The following is a 17,378-nucleotide window of genomic DNA, read 5'->3' as shown; positions in this document are numbered from 1 at the left end:
TAGTACTACTTTACACAACCGAGTTAGCCATGGTTCTTAGTCCAAGACCGCATGTCTTGTTGTTTTGTTTGGTGCGGCTAATCATGCAGGCCATATAGACCTCCCACCATTAGGGGTAGTAACAAGTATTAAACTAATAAGAACAGTACTACTTAACACAACCTAGTTACCATGGGTCCCAGACCGCATGTCTTGTTATTATATTTTGTAAGGGTAATCATGCAGGCCATATAGATCTCCCCCGATAGGGTGAGTAACAGGTATTAAAATGCTAAGAACAGTACTACTTAACACAACCTTACCATGGGTCCCAGAGCATATGTCTTATTATTATATTTTGTAAGGGTAATCATGCAGGCCATATAGACTTCCCCCAATAGGGTGAGTAACAGGTATTAAAATGCTAAGAACAGTACTACTTAACACAACCTTGCCATGGGTCCCAGAGCATATGTCTTATTATTATATTTTGTAAGGGTAATCATGCAGGCCATATAGACCACTTCCGATAGGGGGAGTAACAGGGATTAAAGTGCTTAGAAAAGTACTACTTAACACAACCTAGTTACCATGGGTCCCAGACCGCGTGTCTTGTTGTTATACTTTGTCATGGTAATCATGCAGGCCATATAGACCTCCCCCGATAGGAGGAGTTACAGGGATAAAAGTGCTAAGAATAGTACTACATTACACAACCTAGTTACCATGGGTCACAGACCGCATGTTTAATTATTATACTTTGTCAGGGTAGTTATATATCTAACAAATCTATCTATTTATCTTCTATCGATTCTATCTAACTATCAATCAATGTATATCTATCTATCCTATCTATCTTCTGTCCGGACTGTTTTGAGACAGCCACTTGTGTTTTTGACAAATTTGAAGTAGGAGGACAGACCAATCACAGGGATTAAACTGCGAAGAATAGTAATACTTAAGAAAACCTAGTTATACCAGTACCACCATGGGTCCCAGACCGCATGTTTTGTTGTTATACTTTGTCAGGGTAATCATGCAGGCCATATAGACCTCCCCCGATAGGGGGAGTTACAGGGATGAAAATGCTAAGAATAGTACTACTTAACACAACATAGTTACCATGGGTCCCAGAACGCATGTTTTGTTGTTATACTTTGTCAGGTTAATCATGCAGGCCATATAGACCTCCCTTGATAGGGGGAGTAACAGGGATTAAAGTGCTAAGAATAGTACAACTTAACACAACCTAGTTAACATTAACAGTGGTTCCCAGACCGCATGTCTTGTTGTTAGATTTTGTCAGGATAATCAGGCAGGCCATATAGACCTCCCCCCGATAGGGGGAGTAACAGGGATTAAAATGCTAAGAATAGTACAACTTAGCACAACCTAGTTAACAGTGGTTCCCAGACCGCATGTCTTGTTGTTATATTTTGCCAGGATAATCAGGCACGCCATATAGACCTCCCCCGTTAGGGGGAGTAACAGGGATGAAAGTGCTAAGAATAGTACTACTTTACACAACCAAGTTAGCCATGGGTCTTAGTCCAAGACCGCATGTCTTGTTGTTTTGTTTGGTGCGGCTAATCATGCAGGCCATATAGACCTCCCACCATTAGGTGTTGTAACAGGTATTAAACTAATAAGAACAGTACTACCGAAATAAACCTAATTAACATGGTTTCAAGAGCCCAGGTTTTATTGTTGTACTTTGTTAGGCTAATCATGATGGCAATGTAGACCTCCCCGGAGAGGTCTGGAAGTAACAGGGATGAAAGTGCTAAGAATAGTACTACTTTACACAACCAAGTTAGCCATGGGTCCCAGTCCAAGAACGCATGTCTTGTTGTTTTATTTGGTGCGACTAATCATGCAGGCCATATAGACCTCCCACCATTAGGGGTTGTAACAGGTATTAAACTAATAAGAACAGTACTACCGAAATAAACCTAATTAACATGGTTTCAAGAGCCCAGGTTTTATTGTTGTACTTTGTTAGGCTAATCATGATGGCAATGTAGACCTCCCCTGAGAGGTCTGGAAGTAACAGGGAAGAAAGTGCTAAGAATAGTACTACTTTACACAACCAAGTTAGCCATGGGTCTTAGTCCAAGACCGCATGTATTGTTGTTTTGTTTGGTGCGGCTAATCATGCAGGCCATATAGACCTCCCACAATTAGGTGTTGTAACAGGTATTAAACTAATAAGAACAGTACTACCGAAATAAACCTAATTAACATGGTTTCAAGAGCCAAGGTTTTATTGTTGTACTTTGTTAGGCTAATCATGATGGCCATGTAGACCTCCCCCGAGAGGTCTGGAAGTAACAGGGAAGAAAGTGCTAAGAATAGTACTACTTTACACAACCAAGTTAGCCATGGGTCTTAGTCCAAGACCGCATGTCTTGTTGTTTTGTTTGGTGCGGCTAATCATTCAGGCCATATAGACCTCCCACCATTAGGTGTTGTAAAAGGTATTAAACTAATAAGAACAGTACTACCGAAATAAACCTAATTAACATGGTTTCAAGAGCCAAGGTTTTATTGTTGTGCTTTGTTAGGCTAATCATGATGGCCATGTAGACCTCCCCCGAGAGTTCTGGAAGTAACAGGGATGAAAGTGCTTAGAATAGTACTACTTTACACAACCGAGTTAGCCATGGTTCTTAGTCCAAGACCGCATGTCTTGTTGTTTTGTTTGGTGCAGCTAATCATGCAGGCCATATAGACCTCCCACCATTAGGGGTAGTAACAAGTATTAAACTAATAAGAACAGTACTACTTAACACAACCTAGTTACCATGGGTCCCAGACCGCATGTCTTGTTATTATATTTTGTAAGGGTAATCATGCAGGCCATATAGATCTCCCCCGATAGGGTGAGTAACAGGTATTAAAATTCTAAGAACAGTACTACTTAACACAACCTTACCATGGGTCCCAGAGCATATGTCTTATTATTATATTTTGTAAGGGTAATCATGCAGGCCATATAGACCTCCCCCAATAGGGTGAGTAACAGGTATTAAAATGCTAAGAACAGTACTACTTAACACAACATTGCCATGGGTCCCAGAGCATATGTCTTATTATTATATTTTGTAAGGGTAATCATGCAGGCCATATAGACCTCTTCCGATAGGGGGAGTAACATGGATTAAAGTGCTAAGAATAGTACTACTTTACACAACCAAGTTAGCCATGGGTCTTAGTCCAAGACCGCATGTCTTGTTGTTTTGTTTGGTGCGGCTAATCATGCAGGCCATATAGACCTCCCACCATTAGGTGTTGTAAAAGGTATTAAACTAATAAGAACAGTACTACCGAAATAAACCTAATTAACATGGTTTCAAGAGCCAAGGTTTTATTGTTGTGCTTTGTTAGGCTAATCATGATGGCCATGTAGACCTCCCCCGAGAGTTCTGGAAGTAACAGGGATGAAAGTGCTTAGAATAGTACTACTTTACACAACCGAGTTAGCCATGGTTCTTAGTCCAAGACCGCATGTCTTGTTGTTTTGTTTGGTGCGGCTAATCATGCAGGCCATATAGACCTCCCACCATTAGGGGTAGTAACAAGTATTAAACTAATAAGAACAGTACTACTTAACACAACCTAGTTACCATGGGTCCCAGACCGCATGTCTTGTTATTATATTTTGTAAGGGTAATCATGCAGGCCATATAGATCTCCCCCGATAGGGTGAGTAACAGGTATTAAAATGCTAAGAACAGTACTACTTAACACAACCTTACCATGGGTCCCAGAGCATATGTCTTATTATTATATTTTGTAAGGGTAATCATGCAGGCCATATAGACTTCCCCCAATAGGGTGAGTAACAGGTATTAAAATGCTAAGAACAGTACTACTTAACACAACCTTGCCATGGGTCCCAGAGCATATGTCTTATTATTATATTTTGTAAGGGTAATCATGCAGGCCATATAGACCACTTCCGATAGGGGGAGTAACAGGGATTAAAGTGCTTAGAAAAGTACTACTTAACACAACCTAGTTACCATGGGTCCCAGACCGCGTGTCTTGTTGTTATACTTTGTCATGGTAATCATGCAGGCCATATAGACCTCCCCCGATAGGAGGAGTTACAGGGATAAAAGTGCTAAGAATAGTACTACATTACACAACCTAGTTACCATGGGTCACAGACCGCATGTTTAATTATTATACTTTGTCAGGGTAGTTATATATCTAACAAATCTATCTATTTATCTTCTATCGATTCTATCTAACTATCAATCAATGTATATCTATCTATCCTATCTATCTTCTGTCCGGACTGTTTTGAGACAGCCACTTGTGTTTTTGACAAATTTGAAGTAGGAGGACAGACCAATCACAGGGATTAAACTGCGAAGAATAGTAATACTTAAGAAAACCTAGTTATACCAGTACCACCATGGGTCCCAGACCGCATGTTTTGTTGTTATACTTTGTCAGGGTAATCATGCAGGCCATATAGACCTCCCCCGATAGGGGGAGTTACAGGGATGAAAATGCTAAGAATAGTACTACTTAACACAACATAGTTACCATGGGTCCCAGAACGCATGTTTTGTTGTTATACTTTGTCAGGTTAATCATGCAGGCCATATAGACCTCCCTTGATAGGGGGAGTAACAGGGATTAAAGTGCTAAGAATAGTACAATTTAACACAACCTAGTTAACATTAACAGTGGTTCCCAGACCGCATGTCTTGTTGTTAGATTTTGTCAGGATAATCAGGCAGGCCATATAGACCTCCCCCGATAGGGGGAGTAACAGGGATTAAAATGCTAAGAATAGTACAACTTAGCACAACCTAGTTAACAGTGGTTCCCAGACCGCATGTCTTGTTGTTATATTTTGCCAGGATAATCAGGCACGCCATATAGACCTCCCCCGTTAGGGGGAGTAACAGGGATGAAAGTGCTAAGAATAGTACTACTTTACACAACCAAGTTAGCCATGGGTCTTAGTCCAAGACCGCATGTCTTGTTGTTTTGTTTGGTGCGGCTAATCATGCAGGCCATATAGACCTCCCACCATTAGGTGTTGTAACAGGTATTAAACTAATAAGAATAGTACTACCGAAATAAACCTAATTAACATGGTTTCAAGAGCCAAGGTTTTATTGTTTTACTTTGTTAGGCTAATCATGATGGCCATGTAGACCTCCCCCGAGAGTTCTGGAAGTAACAGGGATGAAAGTGCTAAGAATAGTACTACTTTACACAACCGAGTTAGCCATTGGTCTTAGTCCAAGACCGCATGTCTTGTTGTTTTGTTTGGTGCGGCTAATCATGCAGGCCATATAGACCTCCCACCATTAGGGGTAGTAACAAGTATTAAACTAATAAGAACAGTACTACTTAACACAACCTAGTTACCATGGGTCCCAGACCGCATGTCTTGTTATTATATTTTGTAAGGGGAATCATGCAGGCCATATAGAACTCCCCCGATAGGGTGAGTAACAGGTATTAAAATGCTAAGAACAGTACTACTTAACACAACCTTACAATGGGTCCCAGAGCATATGTCTTATTATTATATTTTGTAAGGGTAATTATGCAGGCCATATAGACCTCCCCCGATAGGGTGATTAACAGGTATTAAAATGCTAAGAACAGTACTACTTAACACAACCTTACCATGGGTCCCAGAGCATATGTCTTATTATTATATTTTGTAAGGGTAATAATGCAGGCCATATAGACCTCCCCTGATCGGGGGAGTAACTGAGATTAAAGTGCTTAGAAAAGTACTACTTAACACAACCTAGTTACCATGGGTCCCAGACCGCGTGTCTTGTTGTTATACTTTGTCATGGTAATCATGCAGGCCATATAGACCTCCACCGATAGGAGGAGTTACAGGGATGAAAGTGCTAAGAATAGTATTACTTTACACAACCTAGTTACCATGGGTCCCAGACCGCATGTTTAATTATTATACTTTGTCAGGGTAGTTATATATCTAACAAATCTATCTATTTATCTTCTATTGATTCTATCTAACTATCAATCTATGTATATCTATCTATCCTATCTATCTATCTTCTGTCCGGACTGTTTTGAGACAGCCACTTGTGTTTTTGACAAATTTGAAGTAGGAGGACTGACCAATCACAGGGATTAAACTGCGAAGAATAGTAATACTTAAGAAAACCTAGTTATACCAGTGCCACCATGGGTCCCAGACCACATGTTTTGTTGTTATACTTTGTCAGGGTAATCATGCAGGCCATATAGACCTCCCCCGATAGGGGGAGTTACAGGGATGAAAATGCTAAGAATAGTACTACTTAACACAACATAGTTACCATGGGTCCTAGAACGCATGTTTTGTTGTTATACTTTGTCAGGTTAATCATGCAGGCCATATAGACCTCCCTTGATAGGGGGAGTAACAGGGATTAAAGTGGTAAGAATAGTACAACTTAACACAACCTAGTTAACATTAACAGTGGTTCCCAGACCGCATGTCTTGTTGTTAGATTTTGTCAAGATAATCAGGCAGGCCATATAGACCTCCCCCGATAGGGGGAGTAACAGGGATTTTAGTGCTAAGAATAGTACAACTTAACACAACCTAGTTAACAGTGGTTCACAGACCGCATGTCTTGTTGTTATATTTTGCCAGGATAATCAGGCACGCCATATAGACCTCCCCCGATAGGGGGAGTAACAGGGATGAAAGTGCTAAGAATAGTACTACTTAACACAACCTAGTTACCATGGGTCGCAGACCGCATTTTTTGTTATTATACTTTGTTAGGGTAATCATGCAGGCCATATAGACCTCCCTTGATAGGGGGAGTAACAGGGATTAAGGTTCTAAGAATAGTACTACTTAACACAACCTAGTTACCATGGGTCCCAGACCGCATGTTTTGTTGTTATACTTTGTCAGGGTAATCATGCAGGCCATATAGACCTCCCCTGATAGGGGGAGTTACAGGGATGAAAATGCTAAGAATAGTACTACTTAACACAACATAGTTACCATGGGTCCCAGAACGCATGTTTTGTTGTTATACTTTGTCAGGTTAATCATGCAGGCCATATAGACCTCCCTTGATAGGGGGAGTAACAGAGATTAAAGTGCTAAGAATAGTACAACTTAACACAACCTAGTTAACATTAACAGTGGTTCCCAGACTGCATATCTTGTTGTTAGATTTTGTCAGGATAATCAGGCAGGCCATATAGACCTCCCCCGATAGGGGGAGTAACAGGGATTAAAGTGCTAAGAATAGTAAAACTTAACACAACCTAGTTAACAGTGGTTCCCAGACCACATGTCTTGTTGTTATATTTTGCCAGGATAATCAGGCACGCCATATAGACCTCCCCCGATAGGGGGAGTAACAGGGATGAAAGTGCTAAGAATAGTACTACTTAACACAACCTAGTTACCATGGGTCCCAGACCGCATGTTTTGTTATTATACTTTGTCAGGGTAATCATGCAGGCCATATAGACCTCCCTTGATAGGGGGAGTAACAGGAATTAAAGTTCTAAGAATAGTACTACTTAAAGGGCCACTAAACCCAAAATCTTTCTTTCATGATTCAGATAGAACATACAAATTTAAACCACGTTACAATTTACTTCTGTTATTAATTTTGCTTCATTTTTTAGATATCCTTAGTTGAAGAAAAAGCAATGCACATGGGTGAGCCAATCACATGAGGCTTCTATGTGCAGCAACCAATCAGCTGCTACTGAGCATATCTAGATAGGCTTTTCAGCAAAGAATATCAAGAGAATAAAACAAATTAGATAATAGAAGAAAATTAGAAAGATGTTTAAAAATGCATTCTCTTTCTAAATCATGAAAAAAAAAATGTGGGTGTCATGTCCCTTTAACACAACCTAGTTACCATGGGTCCCACACCGCATGTTTTGTTGTTATACTTTGTCAGGGTAATCATGCAGGCCATATAGACCTCCACCGAAAGGGGGAGTAAGAGGGATTAACACAACCTAGTTACCATGGGTCTCAGACAGCATGTCTTGTTGTTATATTTTGTCAGGGTAATCATGCAGGCCATATAGACTGTCACGGATATCAGACGGCTAAGGCTACCCCCCACCCCCCTACAACCTCACCCCTGTTGTTTCTCAGTGGTTTTGGGCTCCTCAGAGCAACCACCATCTCTGTAAGCTGTTTGTTTGCTTTGTGTTGGCTTGTTTTTGTGTTCAGAGAAAAGTTGGTGTATGACCAGGAAAACCCTCCTAGGCTGGCCAGGCTCCTGGAACTCCCGGTCGGCTGCCTTACAACATACACCCGCCTAACCCCTCTCAGGCTGGCCAGGCTCCTGGAACTCCTGGTCGGCTACAGGACAGCAGAACACCCGCTAACTTTAACCCCTTAATGACAACTGACGTACCAGGTACGTCATGCAAAAACTAACAGTTAGTGACAATGGACGTAACTGGTACGTCAGTTGTCTAACAGAGTGCTGGAAGTGATCACAATCGCTTCCAGCAGCTCTGAGGGTATTGCAGTGATGCCTCGATATGGAGGCATCCTGCAATACCCCTTTACAAGCCTCCGATGCAGAGAGAGCCACTCTGTGGCCCTCTCTGCACCGGTAGCGATGGTGCCGTTGTTCGGGTGGGAGGAGGGAGCGTGTGCGCGCGTGCACGTGCACGCATTAGCCACACTGACACCAATGAAGGAAGGAAGGGGGGAAAAAAGTAAAAAAAATGTTTTTACATATAAAAGGATCTGGGAGGGGGAGGGGGTGGGGTATTGTGGGGGGGCTGCTACACTACAGAAATAATTAAAAATAAAAATAAAAGTTAAAAATAAAATTAAAATACTTTGGTTTGTGGGGCCAAACTGGGTACTGGCAGACAGTAGGTAGGGGAGAGGGTTAGAGAGCTGGAGGGGGGGATCAGGGAGGTTGGTGCTAAGGCAGGGGTCCATCACAACTAAAATATTTTATTATTTTTATTTAAAAAAAAAAAACTCTTTTATTTAGTACTGGCAGACTTTCTGCTAGTACTTAAGATGGCGGGAACAATTGTGGGGTGGGGGAGGGAAGAGAGCTGTTTGGGAGGGATCAGGGGGTGGAATGTGTCAGGTGGGAGGCTGATCTCTAAAATTAACCCTGCAAGCTCCCTACAAGCTACCTAATTTAACCCCTTTACTGCTGGGCATAATTCACGTGTGGTGCGCAGCAGCATTTAGCGGCCTTCTAATTACCAAAAAGCAACGCCAAAGCCATATAAGTCTGCTATTTCTGAACAAAGGGGATCCCAGAGAAGCTTTTACAACAATTTCAGCACAAGCTGTTTGTAAATAATTTCAGTGGGAAACCTAAAGTTTGTGAAAAAGTGAACTTTTTTTTTTTATCGCATTTGGCAGTGAAATGGTGGCATAAAATATACCAAAATGGACCTAGATCAATACTTGGGGTTGTCTACTACACTACACTAAAGCTAAAATTAACCCTACAAGCTCCCTAATTAACCCCTTCACTCCTGGGTATAAAACACGTGTGGTGCGCAGCGGCATTTAGCGGCCTTCTAATTACCAAAACGCAACCACAAAGCCATATAAGTCTGTTATTTCTGAAAAAGGGGATCCCAGAGAAGCATTTACAACCATTTGTGCCATAATTGCAGAAGCTGTTTGTAAATAATTTCAGTGGGAAACCTAAAGTTTGTGACAAAATTTGTGAAAAAGTGAACTTTTTTTTTTTTTTTATCGCATTTGGCGGTGAAATGGTGGCATGAAATATACCAAAATGGGCCTAGATCAATACTTTGGGATGTCTTCTAAAAAATATATATATACATGTCAAGGGATATTCAGGTATTCCTGACAGATATCAGTGTCCCAATGTAACTAGCGCTAATTTTGAAAAAAAGTGGTCTGGAAATAGTAAAGTGCTACTTGTATTTATTGCCCTATAACTTGCAAAAATAGCAAAGATCATGTTAACTTTGGGTATTTCTTTTTTTTTTTTTAAATATTTGTTTATTTAACTCCAAACAAGTGTACAGACAAATGAATTCCACCTCTTATGCCACGCAGGGCCGGGTAAGACATATTATAAAACAAAACAAGGTAGTTAGAACAACAGAATCGGTTCATCTTGGCGAATTACCAAACCCCTTTTATGAAATATTGTACACTTATCTGCAATTCCCTATTCTTTTCTTATTCCTTTTTCCTTTACTTTTCTCCTCTTTACTTAGTTCTTTTAAATATTTTGATATTATACGACAACATAGCTATATATACAATCTAACAATAGCAACAAATACCAATGAAAAAGAAAATCATACAAGTTAAGTATATTACAATTTTTCTGTAACAGTGCATATATCTGCAGCCGATAAATAATAAAAAAAAAAAAAAAAAAAAAACACAAATACAAAATTTATTTAATGAGTATGTCTCTTTTTATGGCTCCACTATGGCAAATATGTTTAACCTACAAACTAGATCCAGCTTGTTCTAACATGACCCCACATTGAACTGATTCTGTCTCAGGGCACTTTCATGGCATAAGATTACAACGCCTACTATAAAACTAAAAGACCGATCCAAACAAAGCAAAATATAACCCTACGCCAAAAATAAAAAGTTTTTCCATTTATTGACTATGTCTCTTGATGGCTCCATTATAGGAGGTATATTCAACCTTCAAACTAGATACAGCATGTTCTAACATAACCCTATATTGAACGAGTTCTGACTCAGGGCAATACCATAACATGGGATTACAACGCCTAATGTAAAACTAAAAATCGAAAAAAAAAATAAAAAAATCCCCCACCAAACCACATCTCCCCCCGCCATACTCAATCCCTTTCCAACTCTCCAGTGTTATACCATATTCGGGGGAAATGACCAGCCAATACCTGTAATTGCATGTATGTAGTATCCCTAAAAGGTTTAACCAACGTAATTTGCACTTCCACTGGAAGAGATAAGATGAATGGTCCCCAATGATTAAAGAACCGGGCTAACCTTCCTTCTGTAACATCTTGCAAATTCCACTGTTCTTGCGTATAGTGGACAGTCAAAGCATTTTTGAGCTCGTTTAATTTAGGTGCTAATTTTGCCTTCCAAGCTCTCAATATTATGTTACGGCCAAGAAATATGATCTGATTAATTAATTTGAAATTTCTAGGGGCAATTTGTGGATTCACTAAAAAAAATATCTGTATCGATTGAAGATGGAAATCTATTTTGAGAGAGGCCTGTATCCAGTGTTCTACCCTGAGCCAGAATTGAGCAATCTTTGGACAGCTCCAAAAACAATGTAATAGATCAGCCCTAGGGGAAGAACATTTGGGACATACCGTCTGTACCCTATACCAATTGGTCAGCCTGGTTGCAGTCAAATACGTCATAAAGGCTAATTTAATTTGAGTCTCTCTCCAATCAGGACCCAACTTTTTCCAATTATTTTAAAGGTATTCTCGATAACCTGACTATTCACCTCAGGGAAGAACTTATTCCATTTTGCCGCTATGAACTCTCTCTGTACATCAGAAGGTCCTTGATTCAAGAAGTTGAAAAAAGGGGCTATAGAATACAGGCCGCCTTGAAAGTTGTTTATTTTAACTTGGAGTTCCGGGCGATCCCACTCTATTCCATAGTTTTGTTTTAACTCAAAAAAAAATGCCTTAACTGCAAATATGCATAAAAGTCTTTATTCTCAAGCCAAAATAAATGTTTTAATTCACTAAAGGTTAAAGGCGCGAGATTCGTATCTAACATTTGCGCAACAAATACCATTCCTTTGGAAGACCATACCCTGAAAACTTTATCTGACAATCCTGGTGCAAAATTAGAATTCCCTATAATAGGTAGATATTTGGAGACATAGGGTGAGCAGCCCGCAAAGGAGCAACATTTTTGCCATGCTAGAATGATATACCTATAAGTACTGAGCGCAAAAAGTGAGGATGGAAGTGCATTCATTGGGCAGTGTAGAATGGCATCCAACCGAAAAGGAGCCACCAGAGCTGTCTCCCAGGAGACTGCCAAAACCTGGTCACATTCAGTTAACCAATCAACCGCTACTTTCATCCGTGCGGCCAAGCTATAGAATTGTAAATTGGGAAGAGATAAACCCGCCGCTTCTTTATTACACATGAGACGTAAGGCAGAGATACGCGGTCTGGCCCCTTTCCAGATTAAATTGGAGCATGCCCTATTATAGTTATTTATATCTATATTGTGAATGGGGATTGGAATATTTTGTATGAGATAAAATAATTTGGGAAAAAGAATGGTTTTTATAAGTATGACCCTGGCTGTTAGAGAAATGGGTAGATTCCTCCAACCTTCCATCTTGTTTTTACATTCTAAGAAACACTTGCCAAAATTTGACTTATACCACTCATCTGGATTCGCACTTAATTTGATGCCAAGATAGGATATCTGTAAAGTCTCAGTAAATGGATGACTAATGTAGTGATCTTTCCTATTAAGCCATAGTAGTTCGGATTTAGTGAGATTGATTTTATAGCCCGAAATTACGCCAAACATTTCAATCGATTCAAGTAAACAGGAAAGACTTTGTTCAATATTACTCAGACATAGAAGTATGTCATCCGCATACATTAATAATACTAATTTCTGATCTCCGACCCGGATCCCCTCTAATTTCTGTCGAAGTAAAATTGCTAACGGCTCTAGTGATATGTTAAACAAAAGTGGGGATAATGGGCAACCCTGACGCGTGCCCCGTTGTAAAATTATCCGTTGGGAGATCTGTCCATTAATAAGTAGTGATGAAATGGGGGTAGAGTATACTAACTGTATAAATTTATGGATATGTCCTGTGAGACCAAATTGTTCTAGGGAATAAAATAGATGTCTCCAGGTGATACGAACGCCTTCTCTGCGTCTAACGTTAATAAGGCCAGATCCACAGTGTCACTATGTCTTGTTGTTCTAAACTTATTCCAGAAAAAGTCTATCAGGGTCATGACCTTTCGTATATTCCTTGAGGGATTTCTCCCTGCCATGAACCCTGACTGATTTTCATGGATAATTGAACCTAAGTATGGTTTTAATCTGTTTGCTAAAATAGATGTTAACAGTTTGTAGTCCGTATTTAATACGGATATTGGCCTATATGAATCTGGAAGATCTGGTTCTTTATTTTTTGGGGGAATTAAAGATATGACCGCCGCTGCGAAATATGGTGAACAATTGTTGTTCCCTATAAAATAAAAATTAAACAATTTTTCCAATGCTAAGATACAATGTGGTTGGAGAATCCTATAAAATTCAATGGGAAGACAGTCTGGCCCAGCTGCTTTGTTTGTTTTAGCGGAATTAATAGCTGCCACAATCTCTTCCGTATTGATCGATTTATTTATCTCTGCCAAACTTTCTGGAGAAATTTTAGGAGTCTTGATCTTATCCCAGAATGCCCTCTGCTTATCTATCGAGTACTCTTCGGCTCTATAAAGGGCACTGAAATAGTCATAGAAGATCTTAGTAATGTCCGCATTGTTAGTAAACCTAACTGTATTAGATCTAATAGCTGTTATGGGGTTCCTATGATTTTTTTTAGTAAGCCTAGCCAAGAATTTGGCAGATCTGCCCGCAAAACCTCCATACAGGGCTTTTTGTCTATGTATATCTAACGCAGTTTTTTGTTTGGTAAATATGTCTTGCGTCGTCTTGGCATCTATATACTTTCGCCATTTATCCCTCGTGTGGTCGCTCAAGTATAGTCTGTACGCATTTTTTACTTGGTTACTAAGTTGCGTCTCCTGTTGTCTAATTCTTTTCTTAAGTTTACACATGTAGGCCTTAATGTTACCTCTTATTACAGCTTTAGCTGCTTCCCAGTACAGCTCTGGTTTATTTTTATATTCTTTATTGATATTCTCATAATCTCTCCATTGGTTGATCAACCAATTCTAAAAATTAATATTATTCACTAAATACTTAGGAAAAAAAATATTTTGATTAGTAGTAGTTTGACTCTGGCGTACATTAAGTGATAATGTGATCACCGCATGGTCTGAGATTGTTATCTCTTTTATATCTGCTTCCCATTCTAAGCCGATCATAGATTCTGCAACCAGAAAGAGGTCTATCCTGGACAGGGATTGCTGACCTTTTGCTAGACATGTGAAAGCTCTCAGATCTGGATTTTGTGTACGCCAAATGTCTGTTAACCCTAATTGAGTAAGAAATTTTTTAAGGATATGGGTCTTCCTGTCACGAACAAACTTATGGCCTTTAATTGCCCTATCCAAAATAGGATCTGCTATTAAATTAAAATCCCCCGCCACTATAAGATTCTGACCTATAAATTTGTGAAGATATAGAACCATCTTGTCCCAGAATGTCCTGTCCACTTTGTTTGGCCCATATATATTGCACAATACATAATGTATTTTATTAATTGTGATTTCTATAATTAAATATCGACCTTCCTGATCTATAATGGAAGATTCTAATTTATATTCTAAATTTTTATTTAAGAGAATAGCTACTCCTCTTTTACGTGCGTTAAATGGAGCCGCAATTACTTCACCTACCCAATTAGTTTGAAGTTTCCCCAATTCCGAACTTTTTAGATGAGTCTCTTGTAGAAAGGCAAGATCTGGTTTTAGTTTTGCTAGATGTTTAATTATGGTCTTCCTCTTTATTGGGGAGTTTATACCCCCCACATTCCAAGACGCCCACTTAAGCGTATCTAACATATCTCCACAAAAAAAAAACATTCAGAAGTCCCATCACTGTATTCACATTTGAACAGCGGACAATGTTGTGCGGGGGGAAGAGTGGCCCAGGGGAAAGGGATGTGGGGGGAGCAAGAGAGAACACAAAAAAAAAAAAACCCAACTATATATACAACTTTATAACACATCCAATTAAAAGGAACAGTATATTCCATTCTTGATACTATTAATGACTTTCCATGCCATCTTCTTCAATATCTACTGATCATGCTATGCCCATTTTTTTACATAGAGACATAGCTTCCTCACTGTTGTTTACCACATATAAGACCCCTTCCTTATTGATTAAGAGCTTAGCTGGATAAACCAGTCTAACACTACATTCCGCTTTCAAGAATTTATCGAAAAAAGGGGACATTTCTCTTCTTTTGGACCTAGTTTCCGCAGAAAAATCCTGAAAGATTGAAATTCTGTGGGAGTTAATAATCAAGGAATTAAGTTTTCTATAGTGGGTCAGAAATAACACTTTGTCTTGATAATTGACGAACTTAAAAATAACAGGCCTTGATTTAGACAAAGTGTTATTTTCTCTGAGTACCCCTATTCTATGAGCTCTTTCTATCAAGAATGGTGTAGGAGGAGGGGGAATCATGAGTGCCTGAGAAAGTGTAACAGAGACAAACCTTAATACATCTTGGAATTCAGCTGTTTCAGGTAGGCCAATCACTCTCAGGTTGTTCCGCCTCGACCTATCTTCGAGGTCCTCAACTCGAGCTTGTAACTGGGCGATGGCCTTATCCTGAACAGTTAATACCGAACTCACAGCGTTTATTCTGTCCTCTAGGTCAGACACTCTTGTCTCAACCTCCTCCATTTGGGCAGTAAATTGTCTGATCTCATTAGAAAGATTAAAAATCTCAGACTTTATTTCCTGTTTGACAAAGTCTAAATGTGGAGCCATCATTTTTGCCACTTCCGCGGCGAATTCAGACATATCATTAAACAAATTTAATGTATTTCGCTCTTGCGAAGTATCATGAGGTATTTCTATATTTTTGGAGTTGCCTCTCTTCTCTTTCTGTTTCGGTGGCATAATAGGAGAAGAACTTTTTTGTTGCGAGATAAACCTCTCCATTCACCTCTATATATGTGAATTACGTATTAAGTGTAAATACCTAAGTGATAAACGTGTCTATGTGTAATAATCAGTGACTGCCCACCAAAGGGGCAAGCCGGTGAGAAAAAAAAACTTTGGGTATTTCTAAACTCAGGACAAAATTTATAAACTATTTAGCATGGGTGTTTTTTGGTGATTGTAGATGTGTAACAGATTTTGGGGGTCAAAGTTAGAAAAAGTGTGTTTTTTTCCATTTTTTCCTCATATTTATCTTTTTTTTTTTTTAGTAAATTATAAGATATGATGAAAATAAAGGTATCTTTAGAAAGTCCATTTAATGAAGAGAAAAACGGTATATAATATGTGTGGGTACAGTAAATGACTAAGAGGAAAATTACAGCTAAACGCAAACACTGCAGAAATGTAAAAATAGCCATTGTTATTAAGGGTAAGAAAATTGAAAAATGGTCCGGTCATTAAGGGGTTAAGCCAGGTCGCTCCAGCAACCATGTGCCCCAGAGCTCCGTTCTTTTGGGGATTAGTAGCCCCTGGGGAGTACAAGGGGTGGGGGAATTGCCGGAGTAGAGCTCCTTTTGGAACTGGGGGTTTTGGACACCCCTAACCCCATAAATTCCACAGACTGTAACTCCGGTCCCCAGTAACGAATCATTTTTGGACTGTGGCATCTGGGGACTGAGAGCTTTAAAATGACACACTGGAAGTGCCGCTGCTCCACCGGGATCATCCGAAACCGCCACTCCTATGTATTGGGATTATATGAGACTGTGGCTCCTATGGAGGTGCCGGGCTGTCTAGAGGGGCGGGAATGGCGGGGAAATAGTGGGATTGTCCAGGGTCTTATCAAGATGAGCTGACTGTCTAAAAGGAGTGTGTGTTTTCAATAAAATGAGTTCCTGTTAAACCTGAATGCTAGGCTGTCTAGTTATTTGGGTTTGCTCCAACTACAATCACTTCTCCTGGGCTACATAGCAGCCTGTTCCAGGCAGAGGAAGGACACTCTGACAGAGCTACCTAGTCTGGTAGCTGGAGTCTGCCACAGGGTGGGACCCTGAGTACTGGTGCTGTCGGGCATCAGGGGTGGCTACAGGCTGTGGTCACTTGCCAGCTACATAGCTGCAATCGGCAGGGAGGAAGCAGGACCAGTTTGGCGGAGCTACCCAGTCGGGGTAGCCGGGGGTATCCATCACATTGGTGGCAGCGGTGGGATCTGCTTCTTTTTCAAGGTTCCTGCTGACAGAGGAGACGTACCATAGTAGCCGGTAAATATGGAGGCAGAGTTCCTAGGGAGAGTACAAAAGATGCTGACTGGAACAAAGGATTCTTGTTCGGAGCAGGACGTTCTGACATGGAGAAACCTTGCCCTCCGAGACCTTTGGTGGGAGGCTCTGCAACAGGAGCAGGAAAATGGAAAGGTCCTCCCCACGAATGACACGAGATTCCGGGTACAGTGGACTGTGAGGCTGCCTTTCCTGGGAGAACAGCCAAAGAAGGAATGGCTAGCTGTTCTACATAGACTGATCCAGCAAGAGATGTGGGTGGAGGATGACTATTGAGCCCTCCAATGGCTCGCTAT

This window comes from Bombina bombina, chromosome 4, assembly GCF_027579735.1.
Source record: "Bombina bombina isolate aBomBom1 chromosome 4, aBomBom1.pri, whole genome shotgun sequence".
In the NCBI taxonomy this organism is placed as follows: Eukaryota; Metazoa; Chordata; class Amphibia; order Anura; family Bombinatoridae; genus Bombina; species Bombina bombina.
The sequence above is the reverse complement of the archived record's forward strand: the minus strand, read 5'-3'. Positions refer to the sequence as shown.